Source organism: Canis lupus, chromosome 13, assembly GCF_011100685.1.
Source record: "Canis lupus familiaris isolate Mischka breed German Shepherd chromosome 13, alternate assembly UU_Cfam_GSD_1.0, whole genome shotgun sequence".
Classification (NCBI taxonomy): domain Eukaryota; kingdom Metazoa; phylum Chordata; class Mammalia; order Carnivora; family Canidae; genus Canis; species Canis lupus.
Window position 1 is genome coordinate 18,721,133 of NC_049234.1, and position 11,807 is coordinate 18,732,939.

The following is an 11,807-nucleotide window of genomic DNA, read 5'->3' on the forward strand; positions in this document are numbered from 1 at the left end:
GTTGTTAAATCGATACATTATACCTGGCAATATAACAGGCCATCAGCCAGTTTGAGAACTTAAAGTTGTTCAGGCTGCAGAATAAACGCATGTGTGTTCTTTGGTTCTGCTGACCCGTCACTCTCATGCCACTCCTGGGGGACTGTATCTGACCATTGTTCTCTAGCACCGCTGGGTCTCTCTGCAGGGAAGAGAATCTTGGTCCTTATTCTGCTTGGACACAATCTGATGTAGGTATTAGAGACCATGCCTTCCTCTGGGGTTTTATAATCTTTGAGGCCTGATTCTTTTCTTGAGTGCCTTCTAAAATCTCATCTGTAATTATTTGGCATCTTCTAACATTGCAAGACCCCAATTTCCGGAATCTATTTCGGAATCTATTCTAATTCTACTTACATGCAGGCTGGTTATTTTCTGATTTTTTTTTTTTTTTTGTAACAACCTCACCAAGGCAAGTAATAGCCAGTAGACACTAGTTCTCTTATGTATTCATTCGCTTCTTCTGAAAGTACAAGTTAAAGATATTTACTCTGCCTCCCAAGTTACTAAAGGCAACAGTTTTTCCAGCTGCTCTTCCACAGTATAAAATGGATAGTTTCTTATACATCCCCATCTCTCATATTGACCTTACTGATGCATAACGAGGTCAATGCCATATATTATTGTTTTACTTTAAAACAGTCTGATTGAAAATACCAATTTCTTTGTTAGTCCCTAAGCTATGTCTGAATAATGTACCCTTAAATCATAATAGTTTAACACAATCAAAATTTACTTCTTATTCATGTCATAGTTGAAAACAGGTTGGGCTGCCCTTTTCTATCTCATTGTGATCCCCTGTGGAGCCCCTGCCTTCCCAAGCTAGAGAAGAGAAGAGCTAGAGGACTCTTAGGGTGATTCCAGAGGCCAAGTCTGGAAGAGGGGGGGGGTTACTTCATTGTTACCTACATTCCTCTGGTCAGAACTCAGCCATTTGACCACATCTAGTTGCAGGACAATCTAGGAAATGCAGCCCTTCTGTGTGATCTGAAAGACGAAATGTTGTAGTAAACACACAGCCTTTTCTCTGCTATAGGTGACTGCAAGCTAGTGGTTAAGTGTACAGGCTCTGATTTCATCAATATTGGCCATGGGCATTAAGTGAGTTACTTAACTGCTGTGTGCTTTAATTTCCTTTTCTGTAAAATGGGGACAATAAAAGGATAATTGTATGGGGAGGGCATAAGTTTATATACATAAAGTAATCTGACTAAGCCTGGTGCACAGTAAGGGCTATATAAGGTTATATAAATGCTACATAGCAAATTGTTAGTATGTTGGCACAGAGCATATTGGGATAATTAGCAAATGTGTCACTTTATAGAAAGTCTATTTGATTAGGAAGTCAGACATTTAAAAAGCCTAGCCCACATGGCTCTAAGGCCAAAATAGTGCCTACCTTCATGACTCATTTTGTGTCCTTTTACTGTAGCTCATTTCACTTTTGCAGGATTTATTTTAGATTATGTGCTAAACCAAAAGAATGAGACATTAGTGAAAGTTCTTCGGATGGGTTCTCACCCAAAGAATATTCTTCCTAAAGACTCTAAAGGAATTATATGATTAATGACTGCCAAATTTACCAAGAAGGGAGTCTGTATGAGAAAATATTGTCTTTCATTCATAAAATAATTTATTCATGTATCAAAACCTAATAAGCATTTAGTATGCATCAGAACCGAGTTAAACAAAAAAGTTATAAATAATGGATTCTCGCTATGGCAGTAGAAGGAGATTGTGCATCTGTGGAGTAGTTTTTATTATTATATCCATTTTTATGAAGAAAAATGTGTGGTTTGAAAAGGAACCATCGATGCTCTGCATTCTCCACTTACTATAGGAAGAGAGTTAAGATTTATATTCAGGACTGTGCAAGTCAGTAGCCATACTCTTCACTCCTCCGGCATGTCAGCCAGAATGCTAGCAGGAAACAGCACATACATTCAAAATGGGTAAGTCAAAGTGAGTTCTAAAAAAAAGACTCAAATAAAAAAAAGTTCAAATAAAAATGTGAGCAAAGTATGAGGAGACACCAGGGATAATGTAGTACAGTGAAGTTGGTAAAATCTGATGATAGTTCCTTCCTGTAGGTCTAAAAGGAAAAGAGGAGTAGTTACCAGGAGCCAGAGAGAGAGAAAGTGACCTGTCAGAAGATGAGAATTTCAATCCAGGAGTGTAGCCAACCTAATGTGATCCCACTAGGAAGGAACTGGGGCAAAAAATACTCAGTGATTCTCACTGCCAAAACAAGCAGAAATCAGAGATTGAGGGACCCCACTGACAAATAAATCCATATGGGTCAGCTTCCCAAAGAACCAAAGAAGATAAGAAAAAGAAATGAGTGAATTTGAGGGGCACATCAGAAGATATCAAAGGTGAAAAAAGGAGGAAAATAAGACTGAGTGGAAAACAAGATGGCCAGCACAACCACTTGGAAATCTGTGCGCACACTTAATTATAAAGCATTTTTTAAAAATTGTATTAGCCAAGAATTTACAATGGATTTAACCTAATTTTCACATCAACAACTCTCCTTTGCTATGAATATTACCTCAGTTTATTAATATTTAATTACTTTATTATAGTAATAAATTAAGTGGCAAAAGCAGGTTTGGGAACAAACACATTACGCATCTGACTTTTTGTAAGTGCACAGATCAACAGCTAATAGCTGAGGCACGCAGACATAGCACAGGTACCTAGTCTCTGCAGGAATTCAGTGGCCAGAGGGATGGGCAATTGTAATTTGCCAAGCGAGGAACTACAACAGTAAAACTAGCAAATCAGAGTTAAAGGGCAGAAAAGAGAACTTCCAGTAAAGTTCTATGCTGAGTATCTGACTATTTTGCTTGGAATCTTAAATGGAGAAATATGTGTCCATCCAGAATATTCTAGAAGTCATTATTCCTAATCTTGTCTTCCTTGTAATATCAAAATCATCAGTTTCCTATTGAAGCTGTTCTTGGTAGTTAACATCTGTGCAGTCTTCATATCTAAAAATTTCATGGATCAGCATCACCACTACATGCATGGTCCATTTCAACAGACCAGTTTTGCAGGCAGCATAAATGATTAATGAATCCTGTTTGGCGAACTAGCAGCTTGTTTGGTGTTTCTGACCCAGGTGCTTTAAAACTCATTACTGGTACCTACTGAAGCTTTTCTAATGGATTTAAAATAGATTTCACTACTGTTAACATGGTTCTGCTCCTGTGTGATCTTGATTTTCATGTTCCTTGTTTATGTGTTGTTACTTGTCATTGTTAGGCACTATCAACAGGCTTCCATTTTTTTTTAAAAAGTCAATCCGCATTCAAGGTGACAATTTACCATGTTCCATTTAGAAAAGAAAGACATTTACTACAAAGTTGCAGGTCTAAACAATGGCCATATGACAAGATAGCACTGTTAAATGTAGAATTTGTTAGTTTAATATTACAAACAAAGCCAGGTCTATACTAAAATAGTGCCCTAGAATATTAGACATCAGTAATTTGCTCAACGCTTCCACATAGCTGCAATCAGGCTTGCAAACATCAATCAACCTCTTTCCCTCGCCGTGGGTGGGGACAAACACTAGATTGGCCAATCAGATCAACTTCTTTCTCCAACTACTGTGATTGGTTCAGATATAGGCATGTGACTCCAGCACAAGGCCAATCCCTTTTTTAATGTTTAATATATGGATGATGGAAGAGATTATGTGTCTTCTTCTCTGGGATTACAAACAATAAAATTTATGGAAACAAGGGCTATCACAGAAATCTTTCCTTCTTGCATAAAGGAAGCCATCTGCCCTAGGGAAGAATGGGAATAACTTAAAAAATAATCACTCAATTGGCACATGAAGAAAAAAATATTACCAATCCTTTCCTTGGTGGAAAGTATAAAATCTATATTTTCTGCATTCCTGTATGACTCATTTATGCAAATTTACACCTCAGTCTTTGAAGGACATCACACCACCATTTGCCCTTAGTGTGGGAGGAAAACTGGGGTTAAGAGAAGAAGGAGGAATAGATGCAAATGACCAGGGAGCAAAAATTAAGTAGAAGAAAGGAAAAAAAAAGACTGAAAAAAAAAAAAAAACCCGTAAGCAATGAGCCACCAAGTCTGGATTGAAAACCAAATTATAATCAAACTTGGCTGTATAAAGGATTAAAATAACCAAAACCAGACATTAGATAATGTTTTTTTCAAAAAGATGTAAAAAGTCCTGTGCTTCTACATTTCAGGTTTCCAGAAGGACTGGTGGTATCACTATCCAAGAAATGTTATAGTCATTCAGAGAAATTGGATACATTAACAAAAAAGCCTCGAGTAAAGGGAATTGAACACCACAAATGGAAGCTCATATGATCTGCTCATATTCTTGACTGTGGAGTAACTTTCAAAATATAATATATATGATAAAAACTTCTAAGGACTTTGCCATTGATAAAGTATGGCAGACTTAAAGTGATTCCCCTTTGCAGAGCAGAGGCAAATCTTTCTGTTTATTGATGCTCAGAACACTGCATTTGTTTAAAGAAATCTCATTACCAAGATCCAGAAAGAAATGCATAGGATTAGCACCCAGGAAAAGTGAGTATCTTATTTACACAAGTATTAGGGAAAAAAATATTTCACAGAAGTAGATTGATGTAGATTGTCTAGATTGATGAAACTTTCCCTATGCAATGATCAAACTCTTAAACAATGTTAACTATTTTGGAGAGCAACTTTATATACTGAATTATTAAAACTGCATTTCTTCTTCAAAAGACCATATGAAATGTAAAACATTTTTGATAGTTGAAGTGATTATTATGAGTATAAATTATGGTGTTGTATTACAAAATATGCCTTGAGGACTTCCAAAGTATTTGAAGCTTTTCCTTAATCCAGATGTCTATGCTTTCAGAATTTTTGTGTCTGGATATCATTATCATCATCATCATCATCATCCTCATCATCATCAGCCTTCTTCATGTTGACTTACCAGTTAGCCTTTTCTATTATTGGTTTAATGACTTTACAATCTCACTGGTTGGTCAGTATACTTTTGTGTTCTTATTTTCTAGGGAAGAGGAAATATGTAAACTGGAGTTAATGATTGAAAGCTTAAAGCCACCCTGTAGTCAAGTTCATTGGCCTTATAAGTTGTGCTATTTGCCAGCTATTTTAGGTTTTCAGTAATTTTCTCTCTTTTTGTCTCTCCTTCTCTCTTGCTCACTTGTTTGCTCACAATCAGGTTTGTGCATCTCACTGTGCCCTGTGTATAGAGGCAGCCTCCATATTTGATGTAGAAATATGTGTGTGTGCACCCTGTGTGTGTGGGTACCGTGTGTGCATATACATGTAATATAAGGTATAAAGCATATATTATAAGGAAGGGAAGAGGTGGTAGTTTATGATTTAATAATAGATAGCTGTAGATAGATAGTTGTAGTTATCTACTTGAGCATATAGTAAAGTGAATGAGATTCAGAAAGAAATCAAGACAAAGATTTGATAGAGAAATATTAGACTGGTAGAAGTACTAAAATTAAAATTCTGAAATTTCAACTATAAAACAGTTGCAATGTAAAAATTTAAAATTATTTGAAGAAATATTTGGCTCCCACTATTCCCTAGAAGTCTAAATTACATGAAATTACATGAATTACATGCATTCCGCCATGAAAATTTTGTGCCTTTGAGCAAACAAATGACTAACATAATTTATGATACTTAGAGAATGATCTTTAGATAATTATAAACCACGTAAGGCCAGAGACCAATCTTATTAATCTTTGCCTCTCATCTACACCTAGCCTAGCACTGTATACAGCAGATGCTCAAAAAGGGCTTTTGAAAGAATGACTGCCAATTCTGCATAAATTCAAAATACATAGCTGGCTGTTTGGCTATATAGATGAACATATGCGTACACATATACATAAATGTATTAGGAAAAAATCTTTCATTGGTTATTCAGTTAACTTTAAATAAAATCACTTCATAAAAAATCACTTCTATTTCTTGCAAAGGCATTTATTCATTGTCTTTAAGTTAAATGGATCAACAAGACAGTCTCTAAAGAGGATTACAGTTCCTTTGAAAAATATAATATACGTTATGATATCTAAAGATTGTTTATTTCTGCAATATTTGGCACCATAGCTATTTTACATGTCAAGTAAAACTGAAATTTATAAGATTCTATAATTTTATTTCTCATACTTATTACCTAATTTTATTCAAAATAGTTGATGTAGTTTGTAAACTTTAAGGTACTACACAATTTTACTTCTAATTATTTTCTATTTGGAAAGATCAAAATCTTAGTAAATGAGATAAAACACTTGCCAAAGATTATAAAGTCAATATATGGCAAATCTAAAATTAAAGAATGTATTTCAGGATTGTACACTCATAATTAAACTTCTATTCTTCTTATTGAATTCATTTATTCATTCATTAAAAGCACTGATCTCTCCAGAGTATTATTTAGGGCAAGAAATTTGTGCTCGAATTCCTTTCATTTACTTTGTACATTCTGATTGTGTGAGTAACTTGGTTCAAAAGCTTTGTTCTTTTATTTTAGGCTTTTAAATGCCTGATTACCAGGGTAAGTGCAGTGCTGAAAGGTTTTGTTTTTAAAATAACGCAGGTAAGAAGTGCAAAAGACTCCTTGTTTAGGAGATAGAGTCTGAGAAACTATTATCAAAATGAATTAAATAACTCAGTTTATGCATTGCCCTGGAAACTAATAAATCAACAGATGACAGCTGCACCTTCCCACGGTACCATTTATTTCCCCCAATATAACATTAATCGAACTTGTAATCTCTTGTTTAATATTTATATTCACGCTTAGAATCCAGACCCTACAAGAGCAGGGATATATTAATACCGTTCACCATTTGCTGCCCAGTACCACACAAAAGTGTCTGACACAGAATATTTAATTCAATATTTATTGATTAGTTAAATGAAGCAAATAGAACAGGTGAAGCGGCACAGAAGTCATTTCAATCATCTATTGAAAACATGAGGGTGGTTTAGTGGTTAAGCATCTGCCTTTGGTTCAGGTCGTGCTCCTGGGGTCCTGGGATTGAGTCCCGCATCAGACTCCTTGTGGGGAGCCTGTTTCTCCCTCTGTCTATGTCTCTGCCTCTCTCTCTCTGTCTCTCATGAATAAACAAAATCTTTTAAAAAAAGAAAATATGAGAAATTCCTTCTGCAAAGGAAATCAAATCTGCATCAAAGAAAATTAAAATCCTTAATACGTTTTATGTATGCACATATGCAGATATTGCTATCTAAATGTGTGTGCATGTGTCCATTTTGATGCTATCTCTAGATTACCATTGAGTTTGAATGAGTTGAGGATGTAATAATAATAATAATAGCAGCAGCAATAAATAATATATATAAACATTTATTGAGTCCTTACTATGGGCCAGGAACTATATGCTTTACATGAATTAAATCATTTGATTCTCATAATTGCAGTACTAGATAATTACAGTTTTTCCCCTATTTTACAGAGAAAGAAATAGCTTATATAGTATAAACTAAATGGAAAACAATGTCACCTTCTATTGTCTGATAAGCTTCTTATATGACCCCAGAAAAAAAAAAGGGGAGGGAAGGAAGGAAGAAAGAAAGGAAAAAAGAAGGAAAAAGTCCTGGCCAGAACTTGTGAAATACACATCGATACAGACCACTAAATTAGAAATTAATTTATGCCACCTGTTGCATAAAGAATAGTTTAATTGGGTGTGGTTCTGGAGTATATACACTGCAGTACATTCCATTGATCACTGATGCTTTTTTTTTTTTCTGATTCTGATTTAACTTTAACTTTTCTGATTCTTTTTAACTTCAACTTTGCTTTTTGTATTGTATAGAGTGGATAGAAATAAACAGAAAACAGGAAATTGCAGTAAGTCATCCTGAGATTTCAACTATTCGTGATTGTCCACAGAATCAAGCTAAGTTTATGAATAAGAGGTGAAAACATTTAATTTATTGATCTCTTCAAATGAGCCAGGAACCATGTAGAACATTTTTTATTGATCCTTTCATGTAAGGCTCCTCACTGCGCTTTGATGGGAAGCATTATTATTTCCTCACTGTGTAGATGAGGAAGTCGAAGTGAATAGCTGATCCCAGGTCACACAGAGTAAGTGGCCGACTCTAGCTCCCACACCGTTTTACTGCTCTATGTCCTCTTTGGAAGCCAAGTTGCACTTGATAAGGGCACACTGGCCTCTGGCCCAAACACAATAACTGTAAAAGTTGAGGTGGAAGCAGTAAAATAAGGCAGTAGGTTACTGACATTGGTCAGACTTGAGCTAGGAGACCCGACAGTGGCTCTGTGTGATGATGGGAGAAAAAGCAAGAGGCAGACACAAGAGCTACATTTGGTCAGAAATTAGCACCTATAAGATGCACAGTGGATGAGGGGAAAACAAGGAGAACCCTTCAGTTCCTGGTTAAGTGATGAGCAAGTGTGTGCCCTAAAAATGCGTAAAGAGTTAGGGAAGTGGATAGTTAATTATTTCCAGCAGGAAAATGTTGAATTCGAGGCCACTGCCATTCAGTTGGAGATACCCAGAAGGCAGACACTCACCTACCGATAAATATTTTGGGTGTTTTTAGTTTGGGGCTATTGTGGAAAAACCTTCTTAGAGCATGTATTTACAAATTTCATGCACAAATTTTTTCACTAATTCTGGCTTTCAGAACTGTCAGATGGCATATTTAAGTTTATTCCATGCCACTGAATTTATCACAGAGGCAAGAGGAATATAATACATTTTCTTTTATTCTTTTCAGAACTGGCTAAATCTAATAGCTTATGGGTAGACATAAGACATCGAAATCTCTCCAGACTTATTCCAAATTGCAACAGGAGCAGTCTAGGAATTAAACTATTATCCCTAAATACAAATACCTAAGTCAGACATCTCTTTAAATGCAGTTCTTAAATAAAAGGCACAAAAAAATGTGTATTTACATGTATATTGGCAGGCAGTCACAGAAACTACTATCAAGTATATTTTTGCTTTAAAATGAATGCCTAATATTGATACGAGTATTCTCAATAATCTGAGAATATCTGCCATTATGAAACTTGTTCCACTTGTAGAAATTAGGGTATACTTGATATAATGAGTCTTGTCATTCCACTGTTCTTGAGACAAGTCCAAGCAGGGCTGGAAGTCTCCCCTTTCACTGGCACTGCCCACCCTGCCTATTCTCTCGGCATCTACACCTACCTCTCTTGTGCAATCGCTTTAATCTATTCCCATTTGTAAATGCCATGAAGGGAAACCCACTAATGTTTCTGCATTGCTCCTTTTCCCATATACACTAAAACTTTAGCTGTGTTTGTAGATGCACTTAGCATCTCCATTGAATCAATCAAATGGCTGGCAAAGAATATGCAGGATGAATGAGTTTCTTTTTTTTTAATAAATTTATTTTTTATTGGTGTTCAATTTACCAACATACAGAATAACACCCAGTGCTCATCCCGTCAAGTGCCCACCTCAGTGCCCGTCACCCATTCACCCCCACCCCCCCGCCCTCCTCCCTTTCCACCACCTCTAGTTCGTTTCCCAGAGTTAGAAGTCTTTATGTTCTGTCTCCCTTTCTGATACCTCCCACACATTTCTTCTCCCTTCCCTTATATTCCCTTTCACTATTATTTATATTCCCCAAATGAATGAGAACATAAACTGTTTGTCCTTTCTCTGATTGACTTACTTCACTCAGCATAATACCCTCCAGTTCCATCCACGTTGAAGCAAATGGTGGGTATTTGGATAAAGAAGATGTGGTTTATGTATACAATGGAATATTACTCAGCCATTAGAAACGACAAAGACTGAGTTTCTGATCTTCGGTCTCAAGTGACAACATAAGCAGTAAGGTACATGGCCTTGATCCAATACTCCTTTATATATATTTTATGTATTTTTACTTCCTTGTATTAAGAAACAGGTAATGCTTCACCAAGAATGTAGACTAACTGGTTTGATTAGTTTTATGTATTTTTTAAAAATTAAATAAAAAGAACAGAAAAAGAATGCTTTCTTTAATTTTAGTTTCTTGAAAAACTACAAATCGAATGTTTCAGTTAAACAATGAAAAATACACTAAAGAACAGCTATGTTATTAAAGAGCAAAAAAAGGGAAAAGGTTGGGTTTAAAATTTGGCTTTTTTGCAGCAGCACCTCACCTGTGTCTGGTGAGGGTGCACTTCCTGATTCAAAGAGTCAAACTGTAGTTCTCTCTCTCTTTTTTTTTAAAGATTTTATTTGTTTATTCATGAGAGAGAGAGAGTGAGAAGCAGGATCCATGCAGGGAGCCCAACGTGGGACTCGATCCCAGGTTTCCAGGATCAGGCCCTGTGCTAAAAGCAGCGCTAAATCTCTGAGCCACCCGGGCTGCCCCAAATTATAGTTCTGATGAAGAAAATACTGGGCTGCCTGGGCAGCTCAGTTGGTTGAGTGTCCACCTCTTGATTTTATCTTAGCTTCCTGATCTCAGGGTTGTGAGATTGAGCCCCACATCCGGCTGTGCCCAGCGCAGTCTGCTTGAGATTCTCTCTCTACTTCTGCCTCTGCCCTCCTCCTATTCTCTAAAAAAATAAATAAATAAAATCTTAAAAAGAAAGAAAATACTTTTATTACCAAGCTGAAATCTTGTTCATAAAATTTTTTTCTGTCTTGGAATTAAAAGTCTCTCACACTCTCTTCTCCCCCAGAAAAATTCTATAAAGCATAGATTGTAGTAATTTTCCATTTTCAGGGAAATCTGAGAGTTAAAGGCCTGGGGGAAAGGAAGGAAGCACCAACATTGTGGTACCACTCTTCCTTTTAATTTTCTTGACAAATCAATATCCTGTTAATTCAACACATATAAAGTGCCTATGGTGTGCATTTTTGAGATGCCAAGCATAGAAAGGAGGGTAAGATCCAGTCCCAGCTTGAAACATACCTTATAAAGGACAAATGAAATCTATTATATATTTCTGCAGATCTATTTTTTTAATCTCAAAATCAACAGATTCAATTTTTCGTGATATTTGGGGGTCTCACAAATTTTAAAAATACACATATGTAAAATTAACACTTCCCATTCTCCAACACAAGACACATTAAAGTGTAAATAACTCATCCAGGTTTACCCAAGAAAGCCCTAATTTTAAAATTGAAATCCCAATGCTGAAAACCCCCTCAGTCCTGAGCAAGCTAGGACAGGTGGTCACCCTCTCATACATGACCCGATTCAAGTTGGTTTAATTTAAATAGTATTCACTGGGTTTTCTCAAGGGTGCCTACTGCCCTGCTAGGAATAGTATATGAACTAACTATTGTTCAGAAAAGAAGTGTTTGATTATTTGACAACATAACAGAATAAACTATGTTTTAGGGCTTTTTAAAAAAAATCTCTTTATTTGAAAAAGTAAGAAAATTCAATGCCTTATACTTTTCAAATGATACAGAGATACAAGCCTTCAAATCATATGGTTCTCAGTTACACAAGAAATGCCAGCTGAACACAAGCAATTTATAATTGTTGAGGGAACCGTAACTTCTAATTGTCTCACTCTGGGGCCTTGTATCCATATTTTTTAAGTGACAGTGTGAATGAACATCTCTTTTTACAGTGATTTAGATTTAATGTTTCAAGATTTGAGGGAAAGGTATTATACCATTTGCTTTTTCATGAATGTTGCTGTTAAAGTAATTTGTAGTATAAAACAAACACATTAACTCAATCCAAGA